Source organism: Protopterus annectens, chromosome 2.part2, assembly GCF_019279795.1.
Source record: "Protopterus annectens isolate FY-2018-M chromosome 2.part2, PAN1.0, whole genome shotgun sequence".
Classification (NCBI taxonomy): domain Eukaryota; kingdom Metazoa; phylum Chordata; order Ceratodontiformes; family Protopteridae; genus Protopterus; species Protopterus annectens.
The window spans coordinates 892,698,723-892,718,824 of record NC_056730.1 but is presented as its reverse complement, the minus strand read 5'-3'; the positions used below and the strand labels follow the sequence as shown (position 1 = coordinate 892,718,824).

General features: G+C 42.7%; 1 protein-coding gene across 1 annotated transcript in view; it reads left to right on the top strand.

Moving 5' to 3' along the window:
* Positions 1-2,357: 2,357 nt before the first annotated feature.
* The window catches only part of MCC (MCC regulator of WNT signaling pathway), a 1,047,208-nt gene continuing 1,029,463 nt past the window's right edge, over positions 2,358-20,102 (top strand). Inside the window, exon 1 of the mRNA XM_044064211.1 lies at positions 2,358-2,523. The gene's annotated coding sequence lies outside the window, so the exon portion shown is untranslated. The remainder of the gene's footprint in view (positions 2,524-20,102) is intronic.

Sequence of the window (20,102 nt, the reverse complement as noted above, 5' to 3'; positions counted from 1 at the left end):
GTGTAGTACACAGCCCAGGATGTTATCAGGTCCCATGGATGCTAGATTGATATTTCAGATTCCTGTTAAATTATTCATGGCATACTACACCATGCTGGGAGCTATTCATTTAACACCCCATTCCATGTATGTGCTCTGACTCACATGCCCTGAAGTCATTAGTAGCTGCCACTGATCCAGTCAAGAGTAATAGTCACAGAACCAGTACATGGCACAGTGACTGCAAACTGAAAGACATAGACATAAGTCCATGTGTGTTGTAGTAACTACTATAACACCCAGGAGGAGTGCTTTCTTGTACTTGGCTAAGGATGCAGATACATTTAATGTTATTACATCAGGGAAATGTTTTCTTAAGGGAATGCAGTGACGACAAGGGCATTTAACATCTTGGTGATGGTGTGGTTGAAGAATACTAGACTACCCATAGTACATCGTGGGGAGTCATTAGATCAGGTTATTGCTTAGGGAACAGAAGTGTGAGATTGGGGACTGAACATGATTCAGTGATTGGGCAAGGTTTAGGTTGAATATGACAATGCTGCCATACCAGTCTGCCCCAGACTATTTCATTGTTTTTTAGGTAAAGCAGTAATTTGTCTTCTTTTGTTTATCTCTTTCCTGATTCCATGTGTATTACCCAGCAAGGTCTTCCTTCTTTGCGTAGAAAACCACCTGAACAATGAACTTGCCTCTGCCTGCAGGAACTTCCTAGAGGTACCACTGCCCTCTTCTGACTGACACCTGAGAAATCGTTTACTTGTACAACATTTGTAATTTTTACCTCAGGCTCCTTCTCATCTCTTCTTCAAAAGCAGAATGCATACAGACCCCACCTCTTCTTTGTGTGTAACAATTTAAATAATTGGAAACCAAATGTTCATTACATTAGCAGATTTTTTTTTTTGTTCTACCACGTTTAAATATTTAACATACTGCAGATGTCAACTAAATAGTACGGGGGGATGCATAATATATACATAAATGCCTATGCTTTGTGTTAGTCTTATAGAAAAGCAGTTGTACGCCCCTAAACACTGCTTAAAATCAGGGCTGTTCTTGCATCTCTTGAGGAGGTCAGGAGTGTGATGTTTAGACTCAAACTAAGCTTGTCTAGGTCATGCAGTGAGCTCATATTGATATGGGATTAGTCTTGGTGGAGGCGTCCCTGTCACATGGGCACATCACACTGTCTGTAAGAGTAAGCTGTGCAGAGAGAAGAAAGAGCAAGAGAGAGAGAGTGAGCGGACGTGTTTCTGTGTGAATGAATGGCTTAGCTCAAGCACAGTCTTTCAGATGAATGTGTGTCACACAAGCTTGGAGACATGAAGTGAATATGAGACAGATCTGGTACCAGTGTAAGACTCTCTACGCGAACAAGTCACTGTACTTGCAGGCAGATTAATGGAGGAAGATCTGCAGTAAATTAGGTAAGAAAATCTCATTTAAGTAAGCTAATGATGGCAGTAGTTCTGCTCAGTATGTCTCATCAGTTTCTGAGCCACTAGACATTGTTTTATCGGTACATGTTGTCAGTTGAGGCAGCAGAGTACAGAAATGCATTACTTTCTGGGGAGGGGGTGTGCCTGTGATGCACGCTGAGCATCAGTGAATGAGAACAATGACAGCTAGGGAGGGGAGGCTGAGAGATTTCCTGTAGTACGTAGGCTGGAGGAAGCCATGCTGTAGCAGCAACTCTGCAAACTTTTAAATGAACTTGAAACTTTGAGACAAGAAGTAAACTGGCAAGAATATCTCAACCAAAAACATTAGTGAAAGTAAAATTAATTCTTTATTGCTAAACTGTGTTGCTTAGCTCCCAAAATGAGGACATTTATCAGAAATCCTGATTTATAGCAATACACCCCCCCAACACACACACACCCACACACACGCAGGAAAAAAGATACATGATACTTTGCTGATGTTTGTAGATCAACAACAATACACAATGACAGTAGAAGGGGTATTTGTTCTTTTTGGCAAAAACTGACTGATAAAAGAAAAAACTTTTAAACCTGGACTGTTGTAAAAAACTTTAAAGCTGGACTGTTGTAGTCGAAGTTGCATAGGTTTGGGGTCATAGATCCATCTGGCAGAGTAGCAAATCACCATTCACAGACGGTGTTATGATTTCTGCCTAGTCCTTTTCTTCAAGGAGGAAAAAATGTGCTCTATTTTCTGAGGAAGTTTGTCCTGGGTCATTAAAAAGTTCTTGGACTGTAAGTGGAGTTCTGTATCCCTCAAGACTGTTTCTCTCAGCATACTATGAGAAAAGTGATTGTATTGGCCAAGTAGCTGCGTGCACAGAAGCAGAACAGACAGCAGAGGCCAGTCTCCTGCTAAAGAAGGGAGGGCAGTGGCTGACAGTTCAGAAGTGCGTAGTTTTTGCTTTAGACTAAATCAGACTTTCTACATTTTGGAATATGCGACTGTTTCTTTCTCTTCCAGCTGTGCATACTTTAAAGGTTCTGGAGAAGTGGAAATAATTACAGGAAGAGTAAAGGTTGCCTTTTGTAGAAGGTATGTTTATTGTTATTAAAACTAGAGTGAACCAGAGAAGGGACTATTTTTCCTCGTGCTGGTTTAGTCACCGTGAAGAAATTAAGAGGGCTGCTGTTCAGGCTGCAGTTTTGCATCAGTTCAGGCACATTGCTAAAGTTTGTCTTCATCTCTGATAACAGCTGTTCTTCTTTGTATGTTTTTGGCTGTAAAATTCCTTCAGGAAGAATGCAGAACTTGCAGTTCAGGAGTAGCAGAAGGGAATAACTTTTAATTCTAATATCAGTTACTTCTTTGGCAGATTTTGCTGTGATCTTAAATGTCTCCAGCAGAGTTAGTGGTCATTTCATTTTGTGTATGTAGCATTGTGCTTATAGCTGTAGTATTAACAGTAGGTCTACACATTTTTGTCAGTTGCCAGCCTCTTTTTATTCAAGTGAGCTTTTATAGTTATAGCATAGGCAGTAACTAGTCGGTGGTTAAGATTTGTTATTTTATGTCATATGACTAAAGTATTTCTTTTCATGTAGCTCAAAGAATATAAAGCCATAATGCGGTGGACTGTGCTGGAAAGTTCTAAAAACCTAAGTCATATTAATTTCTATGGGAAGAAACCAGGATAAGGATACTACTGTAAATTAACGGAGTTCAGTCATTTATGTCTTAAAAATTATGAAAAGTTTTGTACAAGAAATATAGCTTAGTTATAGCTGGGAAGTTTTGTGTGTGTGTGTGTGTGTGTGTGTGTGTGTGTGTGTGTGTGTGTGTGTGTGTGTGTGTGTGTGTGTGTAGACACACATTTCATTTTACATGACAAATGTTTTGTGGATGTTTTCTGTTTTACAAGTTTTCTAGTGTGTATAGACATTCTGAGTAATGTTTCATGGAGACCATTCCATTTATTCTAAGTTACAAATGTGATAGATTAGTAGAAGAAAAAGAATGTTTTGTATAAGCAACAAACATCACGACTCTTTCTTTTTCGAGGTTTTGCAGTGTTGCCTGTGTCACGTATGGACTGCCCTGTATTTTATCTTCATGTCTGCATGAATTTTGTTACTAATGAGCCACATGGCTGCCATGGACTTTTGTGCAGTTATGTATTGTTAATGGTACACCAGTGATGTGATACCACACGGGTAGCTCTAGGTTTTCATTGCCTTTGACTGTGATATTTAACAGTGGAAGGTACCGCCTCCTAGCTAAGTTGAATTTAAATTTACAGAATTGTTTGCTGTATGCTAGAAACTATATTTCTTTTACATCCTTGCTGTTCAGGAAGTAGATCTGTACTTCTACATAAAAACTCCTGCTTTTCAGATATGCGTTGCTGTATGTAAGTAAGCTGTTACTTTTTGTTTCTTATTTGTCCCCTCCATGCGGTGGTGGTGCTGCGGTAGCATTGTTGCCTCACAGTAAGACGCTGTCCGGTTCGATTCTCAGCTAGAGCGTCTTCTGCGTGGAGACATGCATGAATGGGCGTATCTTCGTTGAAGGTTGTGCATCAGGCCTGGCAAGCCGGTACGTAAAAATCAACTGCCAATCATTAGCGGACCGGAGTTCCACTGTGGCGACCCCTAGCCGGGAAAAGCCAAAAGACACAAACAATTTGTCCCCTCCATATTCTATGACGCATGCTCCGCTGTCTATAGGTAGCTCTGTCCTGCCCGTCTCCCTCAAATGTGAGATGGTGTGACTAAAAGATGAAGTGTACTGCCATGGTAATGCATCGCAGACATGTACTGAATGATTTTCTGATTATAACAGAGATTCTGTAACTTGGCTAAAAGTTTCTTTGCATAGTTAACTTTTTGTGGTGCAGAATCTTTGGCCTTGACTACTCCCAAACAACCTGGTGTAGATCATTGCATGTATTGTACCTAGTCAGCCACTGTGGCTAGATAGCACGTGAATATAAGTTACTGAGCATGTGCAACATCAGTGCCATTTTGTATAGTCAGTCAGAGTGAGTGCAGGCATGAATGGAGATGCCCGTGCAACAGTGTTTGAAGTATTGAGTCAGTCAAGTCAGTTTAAGTATACGTTCCAGTTACAGCTTCTGAATGTGTTTATGTACATTAAACAACTTGAACCCATCACAGTGCCTCAGTGTCTCATTTGAATACAAAAGACATGTGGCACCTGGAATCATTTAGGAACCTGGGCTTTTCAGAAACTGTGCAATGGGGGATGAAAGTGAACAACCAGTGCCAGCACGTCCATTTGGTGGGGGGGTGATGGAATCCTGATGAAGGAGCACCATCTGAGTAGGAGTGCAGTTCTTGCAGGAAGGGCTTAGAGAGAATGAGCCCACCGAGCAGTGTATAGCACCATAAGTAGGGATCACACGTACATGTACATTTTCTTATTAGTAACGAGGAACAGAAGTGTGCACCAGCATGAACCGATTTTAATGGTCTTTAGAGCGTATTTGCCAACAGGGTGTTAAAGGCAGAGAAAAGGTCTTTTAACCCATGCTGGATGAATTCCTTTATCAGTGGCTCTCATCACCCTCTTGCAGTGTCCTTGGAGGCTGGGGCTGTGGGGAAAATGGGCTAATAGGGGATGTGGATGGTCACAGAGATACAGGGTCCACAAACATATAGAAATAAATAAGTGCTTGTTGTCAAACGCCTGCTCAGTGTTACTGCTTGCTGCACTTCTAGAGCATAACATGCTGTGTCATGTGTAGGTTTTTTGTGTTGTATACATGTGCAGGTTTTTTTTTTGTTGTATACATGTGCAGGTTTTTTGTGTTGTACACATGTAGGTTTTTTGTGTTGTATACATGTGCAGGTTTTTTTGTGTTGTATACATGTATATACATGTGTTTTTTTTGTGTTGTATACATTAGAGCAACAAAGCCAGGGTGATGTAGTTACAACTGGAGAACATGCAGACACTTTTCAGCAGGTTCAGATGAATATATACAAGTACACAGCAAGCTAATAGGAAATGCAGATACCAACGTGCTAAAAAGAGAAATTATCGGACTTTCAGCTATATGATTAAAAAGATTTGGCTACATGTCAGTTTGCTGTTTGTGTTGCTTATTGCTACAAAATGTATATGTGGTCTTCATTTCTTATCATTGATGTGCCTTTGTGTTCATAAGAGCTAGGCTGCAAAAGGGCAAGCTGGGGAGAGAAAGGCTGTAGACAGCAACTCTTCTTCCGTAGAGTAAGGGTGTTGAGAAAAAACATCAGCCCTAGTGATAACTGAAGGACAGTAGTGAGCACGGATGTGGAGAATTAGATTGGTGGTTCACCAGTTATTACTTACCCAGCACCAGAAACTGAAAAAAAGAAACAACAATTTCCTTAGTGAAAACCGAATAAAGCTGTGCCAACTCACTGCTGACATGAACTGCCAGGCTACATATCTGAGGGCTAGGAGTTGTGTGGACCTTTCTGCTGCAGCCGGTAAAGTAACTAACATTCCTCAGATGTGGAACTGAACTTGCCAAGAGTGCAGTTCCCATCAAGTTGTGTGTGCTGTCTGATCACCTGGTTAGGAAGTTGCTGTGCAAGTTACTGAGGCTGACCTTGGTGTGTGTGTGTGTGTGTGTGTGTGTGTGTGTGTGTGTGCACATTTGGTGAGCTCAGGTATAAGAAGGCTTACTCTGCCCTTGTAATCCATTTCTACTGCAGATCTACACTCTGGCTCTTGTCATCAAGTATGGTGAAGATAAGATAAGACTAAGTAATGTTTCTGGTATTTCTGTTTTTATGCAGGTATTATTGGCATTAAACCACTGAAATAAAGATGTAAGCAGCAGAACCAAGCTGTAAAATTCATGAGAAACTTTACAGAAACATGTTTTCTTTAAGCTGCCTCAGCTGCATAGCCTGCAGTTTAAACACTGCAGTCACAGGTCTGCAGTTCTGCTGCTAACTGAGCAGTAAAAGCACAACAGGCTGTTTCCAAGTAAGTAAACTAAAGGGAAGGGAGTTGTGCAAGGTGAGACCTAAAGCTGCAAAGTATGGTATGACTGAAGCATATGGGAGAGCACTGTAGAGACTTGTTAGGAAAAATATGTTTAGCCCTTCCTTTCTGCTGATGTTTGTTGTATTTCACTGCTGCAGTAATGTCCTACCTCCTAAGGCTGGCAGGCATCCTGTCCTGATGTCAGTACACTTGGGTGTAAAGGGAGCCAGCTGACACCATGACTTTCTTGCTGTCGGAGCCTGAAAAAGTGTTTCAGTGTGTCAGTCAGTCTGCAGCAGAGAGATCATTTAAAGCTAAGTACCCCATTGCAGAACTCTTTTTCTTGCTTTAACCAATGTCAGATAAGGTTAGCAGTTAACAATTGTTTCCACTGTGGTAAGCAAATCTCACATCAAGACTTTCATACATTGTGTGTCACCTGCCTAGGCCTGGATCACGATGTCCCTAGTTGCCATTTTTGCACCTGTTTCAATTCTAGGACTATCGGGCGAAGAGCCAAAATCTTAGCTAGGCATTTTAGTCTGCCATCTACCTTGCATCGTTTGATGGCATCCTCCAGTCATCCTGAGGTTGAACTCCCTAAGCGTAGGAAGGGCAAGGAAAAAAGACCCAATCTTATGGCCTTGGATGACAACCATTCACTGTCTGACAGTCCCCCAAGGCTGGTTATCCCTGAGGAAGGCAACACGCTTTCGCAGCCACCTTGTGTGACCAAGGTGGTGGCGCAGGCCTCTGTCGAGACCCACACAGAATCTGACATGGCATCAGATCCCTCAACTTCTTCACAGGCTTGGCTTTAAGTTCATTGGTCAGTTCAGGAGTTGCTCGTCACACCTCGGCTTCTAAAGAGTGATCTTTTACCAGTGACATTCCTTCGAGGTGTCAGCCTGCATCAGTTCTTCATTACAAAGAGACTGGCAACAAGATTGTGGACATACCTAGGCTGAAGGCCAAAGCTACTTCTAAGAAGGGTTCTACCTCAGGTCCTAGGACTAGGCCTACAGGCTCCTACTCACTAGGATTTTAGCAAAACCTGGTCAGGTTAGCAGAAGACCTTATCTCCTTAGTCAGAGCTGGGCAACCCCCTTTGGAGTCTTCCCCAGGGAAAAGGAAGAAGGATTCTACTCCTGAGGTTTTCTCTGAACCTTCTGTTTCAGATGAGGATTCTGTCCAGGAGTTGTCTGTCTTTGAGGAGGGACCCTTCCTTACTTCTTTTGAAGATTCAGATTCTGAAGAGAATCTGCCTACAGCTTCACCTCCTAAAGACATCACCTTTGGGAAAACACTCCTTGCCATGAGGGAACATTTCCAGTGAGAAGCACAGGAATACCTACAGTCTAAAAAGAGGATTAGGGAGTTCCTTGTCCTCCCAGAACACAAACATTTGGCTATTCCTCCTGTATTGGAGGTGGTACAGGATGTTTTTATGGACTCTTCCCTGACCCAGACTCTACCTCCAGCCCCTCAAAAACCACACAGGTTTTACAGGGTGCTGGACTCACATAAATACATCTTCAAAAATCCCTCTGCTGACCCAAAGGTGATCACTCCAGGTCCCAAGGAAGCAAGAGCCAGCTCTTGAAAAAACTCTTTACCTGCTGACAAAGAAAACAGGGCCTTTGGGAGGTTTGGTAAAAAAGTTTACACTTCTGCTACCTTAACTATGAGGACCCTTAACTGCCAGTTTCATATGATAAAATACCAACAAAGTATTTTAGATAAAATGAAGCAAGAGATGTTCTCCTTGGAGGACAATAACATTTTCAAGGAATTGTTGGAACTTTGCTACTCCAGTTCCCAGGTGGCTAGACACTCATTACACTGCAGATATTATGCTATGGAGGCCTCTAGCTGAGCTGCTGTATCTAGTTCTGTCACTAGAAGACATGCCTGGCTTATGGAACAAACCCTACCAGACCATGTGAAATCCAACCTTCTGGATGCACCCCTGGAGAAGGACGTCTTCTTTGGGCCAAAAGCTGAAGCTATGCTCAAAAAGATGGAAGATAAAGCAAAATCTATGCAAACTGTCAAGGACTTCCTCCAAGTTTAGCCTCAAAGGTTTAGTAGGAATTTTTCCACTAAGCACTGGTCCTTTCCCCTCTCAATCAAAAAGTGGCCAAAGGAAACCCTCAGAGGGAAAGGCCTCAAAGGCAGCATCAATCACAAAGGCACAGGCAGTGATCCTCAGAAACCCCAAGATAGGGCAGTTCTAGACCACAGGGGCCTGGCAGAGAGTATTAATGACTCTTCCCTTCCCCTGCTCACCCCCCCTCCAGAAAATATAGGAGGAAGGCTATCTCTGTTCAAAGAAAACTGGTCTCTCATTACCTTAGACAAGTGAGTTCTGAAAGTTATCTCAGATGGTTACAGGCTGATTTTCAAAGAGCCATTAAGATACTCAGGTTACCCGGGTATTCCACAAAATCAAATAGCAGAGGCCCTTTCTCAGATTCACAGCCTATACTCACAGGGCTAAGTGGAACCAGTGCCAGAACACAAAATAGGGAAGTGGTTTATTCCAGGCTATTCATAGTTCCCAGAAAGGAAGGTTCTTGGCACCCTATTCTAGATCTTTCTAACCGCAATCAGTCCCTGCTGGTATCAAAATTCAAAAATGTTGACTCTTCAAAAACTTCTTCCCATAATAGTCCCACAGGCCTTAATGGGCAGCATAGAACTAAAAGATGCTTACTTGCACATTCCTATAGAGGAATCTTGCAGAAGTTTTCATCATTTCAGAGCAGGTACCAGTCACTTTAAATTCTCTGCACTGCCCTCTGGCTTGTCTACTGCTCCCAGGGACTTCACAAAGTGTTTAGCTACTGTGAATGCCTTCGGCAGAATAAAAGGGGTCCAAATTTACCCCTGTCTAAACAACTGCCTCATTCTAGTCACAAGTCCGTCAAAGCTCCTCAAGCATGTAGCCATTCACTCAGGACCTCCTCACCTCCTTGGGGTTCACCATAAATCTTCACAAATCCAGCACAGACCCATCCACCAGGATACTTTTCCTGGAGGCTCCGCTGGATTCCTCCCTTCAAAAGCCCTTCCTCTGTCCAGAAAAGGTCTCCCTCCTGACTCAGTGCTTCCAAAATGAACTATGAACAAAACATTATGCAGAGACAATGCCTCTTAGCCAGAGAATTCCTCAGAACATTAGGCTACATGGTGTCTTGTAGCCTCATGATCCCTCTGGCCAGGTTACACACAAGAAAGCTCCGGTGATACCTCAAGCATCTGTGGTGCCAGCACTCACAGTCCCTAGAGACAGAAATTCAGCTGATCTCTTGGTTCAAGGAGGTATTTGGATACTGGACATGTGCCCAAAACCTGGGTCTGCCGTTCAGGTTCACCCCTCAGGGCCAAACTTTAACCACAGATGCTTCATAGACAACCAGCATCTATATCACATTATCGAAAGTTTTCTTAATTGAATCAATAAAGGTCGAACTTTATTGATCAATTAAGTAAAACATCGAATAACGTAAAATAAATAAATAAATAAAAAAGAACTAAATGGCGTAGGCAGGGGGGCAAGCCCCACTGTAACCCCCACACCCCTCCTACTTAAATATACCAACTCCGAGACCTCACTACATTGAGGTAAATGGAAATCTCCCCTTACGGAGTTTTCCGTTTACTTGCATGATGTTCTTTACTTTCGATATTGTTGTGCGACAATATCAGATTCGATATTGTCAGCTTACGACAACGTGAAGTAGACCCGACAGCCAGAGGTTGCATTTCCAACACCTTCAGTCCCAAGGAAGATGGAAAAATCAGTGCAGACACAAGCACATAAATTGGAAGGAACTGATGGCAGTTCAAAAGGGCCTAGTAGCTTTCAAAGAACAGTGGAAACCATGGATCCTGCTAGTAAAAACAGACAACACCACAGTCATGTGGTACATAAACAAACAAGGAGACACTGGCTCTTATCCTCTTTGTGGACTAGCTATGTAGGTTTATGAGACATCTCATTCTCCAGGGTTGCATCTCATGGCACAGCACCTCCCAGGGACTCAAAACACTCGAGCAAATCATCTCAGCAAGAACTTGATGCATTCCCATGAGTGGCACCTGCATTGGGAAATATTTCTCAGCATAGTCCAGAAATGGGGATTCTCACAGACAGACCTCTTTGCCACCAAAGAAAATGCTCACCTGAAAAGATTCTGTTCCAGGAGGAAACTACCCACAGCCCTTAGGACTGATACTTTCTTTTTCCTTTGGAGCCACCTTTTCCTTTATGTGTTTTCTCCACTGCCTCATCTTCCACAGGTACTCCTAAAAATCAGGGAAGAAGGCCCAAGGGTCATTCTGATAGCCTCATAGTGGCCCATGTAGCACTGGTATCCTCTGCTATGAAGTTTAACCAATGAAAATCTGTGGCAGTTACTTCAGAGAGTGGACCTTCTGACTCAGGACAAGAGGTTTGTGCATCCCAACCTACAGACTCTTACAATTCCCCAAAATACTCCTCTGAGTTTACCCTAAGCAGACAAGTTCAAAAATTCTCAAAGAGGCTAGAAGGCCTAGTACTAGGAAATCATACTCAGCTAAGTGGAAAAGATTCTCCATATGGTGTCAGCAGCAAGGCCTCCTTCCTAATTTAGCCAGAATCTCTGACATTTTAGATTACCTGACTTCCCTGGTTGACAGAGGCCTATCCTTTTCTTCCATTATGATTCATGCCTCTGCCATTTCAGCTCACATCCCTATTCTTCCTCCTATCCTTTCCCACCCCCTGATGAAACAGTTCCTTAGCAGAGTGAATCACATCAGACCTCCTAGGACACAACCCATATCTCCATGGGATCTCAATTTTATTGTTTAAAAAAATGACACTACTTCCCTTTGAACCAGCAGCTTCTGCTGCCCTAATTCTTTTAACTTGGAAGACTGCCCTTCTACTGACTATCACCTCATCTAGGAGGGTCTCTGAGCTGCAAGCTGTCATGGCAGTGGAACCTTTTCTCATATTCCACCAAGACAGAGCATCACTCAGGATTAACCCATATTTTATGCTCAAGGTGGTCACTGTCACATCCTTCAATCAAGCTGTACACTTGCCCACCTCCTTCCCAAGCCTCAGAACCAGGAGAAAAGAATCCCACACTCCTTGGATGTGCACAGACAGCTCCACTACTATTTTGACAGAATTAAATCTTTCAGAAAATCAGACCAACTTTTGTGTCCTTTGCCATTGGCTCTGAAGGGAAACCAGTTTCCAAACAGATGATCTCCAAGTGGATCTATCACTGTATTTCATTTTGTTGCAGTCGTCATGGCAAAAAGCCACCTAAAGCTGTCAGAACTCACTCTACTAGGGCCACTGCTACCTCTGCTGCCTTCCTAAAAGGAGTCCCTACCAAAGACATTTTGGAAGCTGTACCTGGTAATCTGTGCATACCTTTACCAGACACTACCACTTATCAGCCTTTTCCAAGTCTAGAGCAGGATTTGCCATTGCCACCAGCAGGGCATCCTCTCTTCCCCAAAATCTTCCTTCCACCCTCATCTCAGCTTTGGGAATCATCGCACAAGTAAGGACTGCAGTAGTGAATCATGAAGAACATGGTGCAGTTGTATTCACCTCCCATAAATGTTGACGCTGAAGTGTACTCACTGCTGCAGTCTTCTTCTCCTCGCTCCTCCCCCCTTTGCCTACAGTAGTAGTCTGCATCTGTCTTCTTCACTAATCAGAGGACCCTCTGGGTGTATCCCCTGCAGGGCCCTTTTTTCTACCTTTGACCCTTGCTTAGGGTTCACCCTGGGGGCTCATACCTTCTACAGGGGGAAGAAAAAACTGGTGTCATGGCATCAGCTGGCTACCTTTATACACAAGCATACTGATGTCAGGATAGAACATCTGCCAGCCTTAGGAGGAGGGAGATTTTTACTTTTGTAATTAGGCCAGCCAAGGGCCTCCACAGTAGCAAATCCCATAAGTCAGGACTGCAACAGTGAATACACTTGAACATCTACATTTACGGTAAGTGTAAACAACTGTACTTTTTGATGACATATTTATCAGTCATGATTCCTGCACTGGACAGAACACCAACACAGTCAGTTGAATGACCTTGCTACAGTTAGCTAACTAGTAGCAGAAACAAGACAATTTGGGCAGCCCTGATCTAGCAGTAGGCTGATGTGGTCCAACTATCTCTGTGTTTAGGATTATACAACTTACAGCCAAATGTCCTTCTTATGAAGTATAGAAATGTGCTTTATGCTGAGCTGACCCCTGATATATCCTGTTTGTTCAACACAGTTTGTGATAATTTTACAATGACCAGTGATCATTTATTGAGCCATATGTTTGACATAGGTTCATAGGTAGGTACTGGGCTATCTGCCCGAAGGCATATATTAGCCCAGCCATGTTGTGCGGTATTCACTGCCCCTTTGGTTACTTCCCTAGGCCCTTGATCTAGCAGCTAGTACCCTTGGCCCCTATCTAGTAGAGCTGTTGGTATGATCCCTGGTGTGAACTTTCTGTTACCCATCCACTCGTCAAGGTTCCTCTTGAAGAGTGGTAGTGAGGGGCTCTGTCTTATGTAGAGCGGGACCTTGTTCCATAGCAAGGGAAGTCTTTGCAAAGGGAATCCATCCCTCCAGCATGTTCTATTCATTGTTGTGCTGAGGTTTATATCCATAGAGCATGTAGCTTGAGTGGATTTGGTTTTGTTAAGATGGAGCATGTTCAACAGTTCTGGGTTGAACATGGCTGTGTATGTTAGACAGAGATCGCCTCTGAGTAGGCGGTATGCAACAGAGAAAAGCCTTATTTTTTTCAATCGTGCTGCATAGGGCAACTGTTGGAGGCCAGTAATCCTCTTAGTGAGTTACCTCTGTGATCTCTCCAGCTGCTGGAGATGCCTAGCCAGGTACATTCCAATTGGTGCATTGTACTCAATAATGGGTCTGATAAGGGAAGAGTAGAAGAGCACCACTACATCCTTAGATCTTGATGCGAACCCTTTCGTGATCAAATGGGTCACATAGAAGAATTTTCTAACCACCTTGGCAACATAGTTATCAAAGGAAAGCTGACTATCTACTTGGGTCCCTAGATCCCTTATTACTACATCAGATTCCAGGGGGTTACCTCCTATGTGGTAGTTCGCGGGTACTCTGTTTTTTCCAAAGGGGATTACTACGCATTTTTTAGCATTTTAGCTTGAGACCATGGCTTTGACACCATGCTTCAGTCTCGTTAAGGCCCTTCTGGAGGATATCCATGTCGGCCGGAGACTCTATTATAGCACCCAGTTTGCAGTCGTCCGCAAACTTGGTCAGCCACAGCCCATCAGTGCTTGCCTGTACTTCTGAGAAGTATATGCCAAACAGGAGGGGCCCCAGGACAGAGCCCTGAGGCACACCGCTCGTTACTGGTCTGGATTCGGACATAGATCCCACTACTCTTACTTTGTGGGATCTGTCTGAGAGCCAGTTTGCGATCCATCTTGTGATGTAAGGGTTTATGCCCAGGCTGGTGAGTTTATCAATAATACCCGAATGGGGAATGGTGTCAAATGCTTTAGCAAGGTCAAGGTAAGCCGTGTGTACCTCCTTTCCCTTATCTATAACCTGAGTAACTGTCTCAAAGAAGTCCACCAGGTTCAGGAGACATGATCTGCCCTTGACAAAGCCGAACTGTGTGGGGTCAAGTGTTTGGAGGTTCCCAATCTCTCCATTTATGAGTTCCATAATGATTTTCTCCATTGCCTTACAGATCAGATTGGTCAGGTTTATTGGTCGGTAGTTCCCAGGGTCAGTTGTAGGCCCACCCTTGTGCAGCGGAACCACCGTTGCTGTGTGCCATTCTATGGGCATGTATCCTGTCGAGAGGCTGAGACTGAATAGGGTATTCAGATGCAGGGTTAATTCATTTTGGAGCTCACGTATGACACAGCCCGGGGCACCATCTGGTCCCATGGAGGCAGTGTTTTTAGCTTTAGATAGAGCCTTATTAACCAACATATCAGTAATAATTGGGAGTTACACAATCCCCTGGAATAGTAATAGGCCCTGTAGGTGGTGAGGGGGGGAGAAATTTGCAGTGACAAAATTCTATCTCACTAACACCTAAAACAAGAATAATTAAACAGACATTAAGTCAAACCCATCATGGCTATCTGGGTGCTCTACCATGGTCCCGGTGCTGCCCTGTGTCTTGTGTATTGTGTCCCCTACCCTACACCAGGTAATGACAGTGATGTACTTTATCCTGTGTATCATACCTCTCCCTCCAGGTAATGACAGCAATATCCCTTATCCTGTTTATTATTTCCCACCCTCCAGGTAATGACAGTGATGTCCTGTATTTTATGGATTGTGTCCCCTACCTTCCTACAGATAATGACAGTGATGCACTGTATCTAATGTATCGTGTCCCCACCCTCCTCCAGGTAATGACAGTGCTGTCCTGTATCTTGTGTATCCTGTCCTCCAACCCTCCAGGTAATGACAGTTCTGTTCTGTATCTTGTGTATCCTGTCCCCCAATCCTCCAGGTAATGACAGTGATGTCCCATATCTTGCGTGTGATGCCCCCTCAGGTAATGACAGTGATGTCCTATATCTTGTGTGTCATGTATCCCCCTCCACTCTCCAGGTAATGACAGTGATGTCCTTTATCCTGTGTATTATGTCACCCTACCCTCTTCCAGGTAATGACAGTGATGTCCTGTATCTTTTGCACAGTGCTTTCCCTTCCCCAGGTAATGGCAGTGCTGTGTTTTTTTCCTTATGTATGGGTCTCCCCCTCCCCCATGTGATAACAATGCTGCCCTGTTTTTTATGTTTTAAGCTACCCCCACTCCCAGGTAATAGCTATGCTGTCCTGTTCTTATGTACTCTGCTTCCCTCACCCCAGGTAATGATGGTACTGTCTTGTATCTTATCTGCTGTTCTTTCTTTTCCTCCCAGATAATGATGGCGGTGTCCTTTAACTTGCATATGATGTTTCCTTTTCCCCCTACTTAGTGATGGTGTCCTGTAGCTCATGTCATGTGCTTCTTGTCACTCACGTGTTCACAGTGCTGTCCTATACCTTGCACATCACTCTCCCTTCTTCCCTGGGGTAACATTGATGTCCTATACCTTACGTAATGTGCTTCTCGTCCTTTCCCCCTATAATGACAGTGCTGTCCAGTGTCTTACATAATATGGTGCTCCTTCCCCAGGAAATGACCATACTGTTGTTTATCTTACATACCATGCTTCCCCAAGTAAAGGCAGTGCTGTTATGTATCTTACACACCATGCTCCCCCAAGTAAAGGCAGTGCTGTCATGTATCTTACACACCATGCTCCCCCAAGTAAAGGCAGTGCTGTTATGTATCTTACACACCATGCTCCCCCAAGTAAAGGCAGTGCTGTTATGTATCTTACACACCATGCTCCCCCAAGTAAAGGCAGTGCTGTTATGTATCTTACACACCATGCTCCCCCAAGTAAAGGCAGTGCTGTTATGTATCTTACACACCATGCTCCCCAAGTAAAGGCAGTGCTGTTATGTATCTTACACACCATGCTCCCCAAGTAAAGGCAGTGCTGTTATGTATCTTACACACCATGCTCCCCCAAATAAAGGCAGTGCTGTTATGTATCTTACACACCATGCTCCCCCAAGTAAAGGCAGTGCTGTTATGTATCTTACACACCATGCTCCCCCAAATAAAGGCAGTGCTGTTATGTATCTTACACACCATGCTCCCCCAAGTAAAGGCAGTGCTGTTATGTATCTTACACACCATGCTCCCCTTTTGCCCAAGGAAATGACAGTGCAATCCTAAATCTTATGTAACATTCTAGCCTCCCAAGAAAGTATACTGCTGTTCTGTGTCTTACAGGAGTGTGTATTTCCACTGACTGCTCTTTAGTCGATCGATGACTGGTAGAAGTAATTTGTACAAAATTACATTTGCCAGCAGTGGAGATTACTTTTCCTTCACTCAGAGTATGTATATTTAAATATGAGGGATGGGGTTGTCCCTCCATATGGGGGAGGGAGGTGCAGCAGGGGGTTGACTTGCAAAAAAAAACACAAAAAGTACCTTTAAGGTTTGTCAAAAGTTGTTTCACCCATTTTGTTGATTAACCAGCACTTGATGAAAAGGTTGTCAAGTCGATCAACATGTACCCAACCTGTCTTATGTACTGGGCTGCCCTTTCCTCCTGGTAATGACAGTGCTGTCTTATATCTGATGTACTGTGCTGCCCTTTCCTGGCAGAATGAACCATTTACCGGGTGCCTGTGTCCATTAGAGACATAGGTGCCAAACCAGGGATGAATTTCCCGTTACTTATTCAATTGCCCAAATTACACTTGAATTGGGTTAGGCAGGACCTCAGCTTCACATACCTGTCTCTCCAGCAGGTCCTATTTATATCACAGGCAATGTTTAAGTCTTTAGAACAAGTAGTTCTGGTGCTGTTTGTTTTGCTTCCCCAAACAGATTCACACACACACACACACACACACACACACACACACACACACGTTACGGCTGTTCCTGGAATTTTACATTGGTACATCCAGAGGAATATGGGGAAAATCTGGAGAAAATATTCATTTTTGGAACCTCTAACTACTATTCACTGATTCCAGGACAGTGCCCAAAATGTGGCAGTTGCACATTTTGCTGTTAGTGTTTCATATTGCCATTTTCTGTGTTGCATTCTACTGCAGCACTTTTTACTTGTTTTGGTCTCCGATCCCCTGAACTGACCACAGAAGACTGTACCCCAACTGTTGAACATCACACAAACTTAATGACAATACTCAGTAGGGATTGCCCCCCCCTTTCACTGTAAATGGGGAGTTTCCTGCTAACTCTTCCTATTAGGGTGATGCCTCATCTCAACACCAGTGCCTGAACTTCTACTGTGATATTACCAACAGCATGAGGATCTCTCAGTTATTGCAGAGGATTAAGGTTCTGAGTTGTTAACAAACTGCTTCCTGTAGTCCAGAGTTATAAGGTTTGATTCCTTTCACCTCGATTTGCTTACCGTGTGACTCTTGAGTAAGTCACTTAACCGGACAGTGCTCCTGGGTCACTGCTTAAAAGGGACAGATGGCTTACCAGGTTAACAAATGCATAAAATGAAAATAAAATAAATAATATTGAATAGACTTGACAACTTTAGTTAGTTACATATGCCTTTTCAGTAAATGCAAATGCTGTGTTAAACAAGACTTGGATGTGTGCTCTAAAAATAGAATTCATTCCTAGTTGACATTTTTGCTTAACAAATGAGATACAAACTAAATGTAAAAATGTACATATATATTTGGGTGACTTTGGTTCTTTTTCCATGAGTGGTTACTGGAATTTAAGTTACCTGTAGGAGTCTGCTCTACGCTGTGGTGGGGAATATGGATGCTCAGGTCATTTAGTGCTCTCTGATCTTTTGTGGACGAGGTGCCAGGAAAAATATGTAGCTTTTTTCTGGGCTGTGACTTTTCCCTAAATCACCCATTTAAAATGCTCATAGGAACTTAGTAACAATACTAGGCAAGCTAGCCATACACACCTCAGATGTTTGTAGGGTACTAGTTCTCAAGCACAGTTTCCAAGTCCAGGTTCTTCTTGACTGTTATAAGTGAGCTTCCCTTCAAGGAAGGGCTGTAGCAGTTGTAAAGGGGGAAACCACTTGCTAAGAAGACTGTAATTTAACAAACTCTCTGCATTTGCACTGTTGTCAGGACTGAAAATGTGGGCAGAAGTTATGGAAAGCTACTTCTCATCTTAGACCAGGCTTATTCTTAAATTAACATCTTAAGTACACTACATGAGACAGTACACATTTAGGAATGGGGTCAGGGAACCCTCTTTCATTTGTGTTGTGCTGTGTTTTGCATCCAGTCCTTTAAAAGCTGTGTAGTGCCCCGGCAGAGTTTTAAGGGTCTTGCATTCTATTTCCCTTTGGACTCCTGCTGTCACTGTGTGCTCTCTATATGCTGCAGTGCCATTAATCCTCTTGTAGTGTAATTGACTTATAGGCGATAGTATAGAAAAGGCATTGGGTGGAGATACAACATATCTGGCACATGCATGTATATGGAAAACAGTTTTTTGAAAGCTGTCAAAAAGAAACAGAAGAAGAGCTACTCTGATTTATAGGTTAAGAAAGACTAGAATTTTGAGGCATGTCCCTCCCCTCAGACTTTAACATGCTGGGTACTTACAGTGCCTTTTTTCAGGAAGTGACCGCCAAAAGCTCTTCTGCATTCCTTAGAGACCTGTGGTATATTTCACACAGTAATATCTATGGGGCAGCTGGTGTTAGTTATTTGTGTTTTATAGATGTATCTGGTTACAGTAGTCTGCCACTGCATTGTTCTACTTTGTAGTTTTGTTTTTAAACTGTAGTTGGTTGCATTTGCCTTATCAGTAAATGCACATACTGTGTTATGCAAGACTTGGCTGTGTACTGTTTTGCACTGGGACTCAGAATTTTATTACTATGGCTCCCAAGGACAAAAAAAACCAGCATGTGCAGTGCTTAATACAGAACTAACATTTACATTTGGAGTCATTCAGGTTTGTTGGGCTGTGGGCTTAAGAGACTGATTACATAGTATGGAATTTTCTCCAACATCAGGATTCTTGGCAGCTGCAGTGTTTTTGTCTTTCCTGATGTCATTTTGGCTCACGTTGCTTATATCTGTCTAATGTGTAAAGTTATTCTTCTGTTGAATTATTCAAGGTGTGGAAATGTATTTCATATATATTTATTTCGGTATGATAGCCTGGGAAGTGCACAGGTCGATAAACCCTTTTCAGCCACAACCCAGTTACCATGGTTCAAGACAAAGCACCACAGCACAATGAGATTTCCCCCAAAAGTATTTTTTAATAGTTGTACACTGATACATTCTGTGTGTTTCAAGATGGCATGCCATCCTGGAGAATAGTTTTCCTTATAAAAAGTACCAGTTGGATTCAGATTTTCTCGTGGATCATTTACATTGCCAAAAATATGAAATAGCTCAAGTTCCAAGAAAGAATCCAGATCATAAGATTTAATATGCCTCCTTCGTTTTTTTTTTCTGTTAGAGTGCTAGTGATAAATTACATTTGGATTACTTGGAGTGGATGCACATTTATTTCCTTTCACATCTTAACATCCAGAACTGAATTCTTTCTTTCTTTCTTTAGTATTTTGTATGTCTCATTTATCATCAAGTCATTGCTGTCCAGAAATTTTGATTATAAATTTTGGACATGCTTTCAGTATTGCTTGACTGCAAATCCTAATGACTTCTCTTTTCATACAGCATCTTCCACAGCCTTAATCACAGATTTAATTGGCTAGTTTTTCTCCACACTTTGCTGTATTGTGAAGATACTTATATTATGTATCAGCCACTTTGTGTGTTACTGTGATACAACTGCCTTGTTCTTTGGATTAGTGACTGCTGTCTTGCTTTGTGTAAATGCATGTGTTAGTGATAAAGTATTAAAAATCTTACTAGGTCGAGAAGTTGATCGAATAAAAAAACTGTTGCTTGGAGAAGATATAAAAAACTTCCATATGCTTATTTGTTAGCCAGATTAATTAAATAAGTTAATGAACAGTTACAGCAACAACTTAACAAGTTAGGCACATCTACATTAGATGTTGTTTATG